At 41.1% G+C, this 1,207-nt stretch overlaps 1 pseudogene; it reads right to left on the bottom strand.

The window, feature by feature from the left end:
* Window positions 1–436: 436 nt before the first annotated feature.
* Window positions 437–890, bottom strand: LOC122118230 (annotated as a pseudogene).
* Between the last annotated feature and the right edge of the window lie 317 nt (window positions 891–1,207).

The following is a 1,207-nucleotide window of genomic DNA, read 5'->3' as shown; positions in this document are numbered from 1 at the left end:
GAAATAAGACTTGGGGAAGTGAATTACTTGAAAAATAAACTAAATGGAAGAAAGTGGGAGTTGCAAGGGCAGGAGAGGAAAAAGAACTACAACCTTTTTTCTTTCTTTTTTCCTCAATCTTCTGGGCTAACTTGAAGATTTGGGGTAAATTTGGACAAGAAAAGAAACCCCTTCTTTTGAAGTAGACTGAAGCAGTGATTTTTAAATCAAAGAAAGTAGAACTAGAACATATGAAATTTTTAGTCCTTTCTTTACAGGTTTCCTAGACCACTCTTGATTAAGAAAACTGTAGGAAGTTAGTAACTGCCACAAGCGAAGGCCAGGCGGTAGCCCATGTCAGTGTTCCATCGAGTCCTGCCTTGCGGGGTGTCTGAATGCACTGCTGGGGGGGGGGGGGGGCTCTGTTCACACTTGCTGGAATCGTTCACAGCAGGTTTCAGTCCACAGGTCGCTTTTCCCCATATTTCTTTGTAAACTCTTCAGCGTTCTTACAGATTTTTTTATGGCCTTATTCTTCAGCTAGGTCAGCCGGAGGGGGTGCTCAGGCTGGGGGTCGTTGACCAGTGCTATGAGGGACTGGATTACTTGGTCAGTCCTGGTTGCTGGCTTCCAGTTCTCAGCACTAATGACGGGCAGACAGACCTGCCCTGTGTCATCAATGCTGGGGTGATAGATCTTTGTCTTAAATGCGATCTTCAGTGGATTGAATGGGTACTCTGCTGGAAAGTTGATTTCAATTCAGAAGGCCCCCTTATCATAGGAACAATAAGTCCTTGCCAAGTCAATAAATTAACTTCATCAACCTGGATGTTATGGAAGTTTTTCATTCCACATTTACGGATCTCTTCAAGCTCCTTCATCAGCCTCCTGCTGGCCACCATCTTGAATCTGGTGCTGCTGCTTTCCCCGGAAATCTCTTGAATAATAATGGACTGGATCACGGCAAGGCAACGAGACAGACAATAACAACTATTATCTACTTACATAATGGCATGCTGTTTTCAAAAACATTTGAACTTTTATGCAATAAAACATAGAATTATAACTGCTGATGATACTGTCACATATACTAGATGAGAGGAAATTTCTACCAATTTCAAAACTTAAAACTACAACAAATGGTTGTAAATTTAGAAAAGAAACATTAACAGCTGAATTGGTGTTCATCTTTGAAATAAATTTGTTGTCTTGTGGAATTTTTTAAGTC

The sequence above is a fragment of the Dipodomys spectabilis genome, unplaced genomic scaffold (assembly GCF_019054845.1).
Source record: "Dipodomys spectabilis isolate Male_0828 unplaced genomic scaffold, ASM1905484v1 ptg000147l, whole genome shotgun sequence".
In the NCBI taxonomy this organism is placed as follows: domain Eukaryota; kingdom Metazoa; phylum Chordata; class Mammalia; order Rodentia; family Heteromyidae; genus Dipodomys; species Dipodomys spectabilis.
The sequence above is the reverse complement of the archived record's forward strand: the minus strand, read 5'-3'. Positions and strand labels throughout refer to the sequence as shown.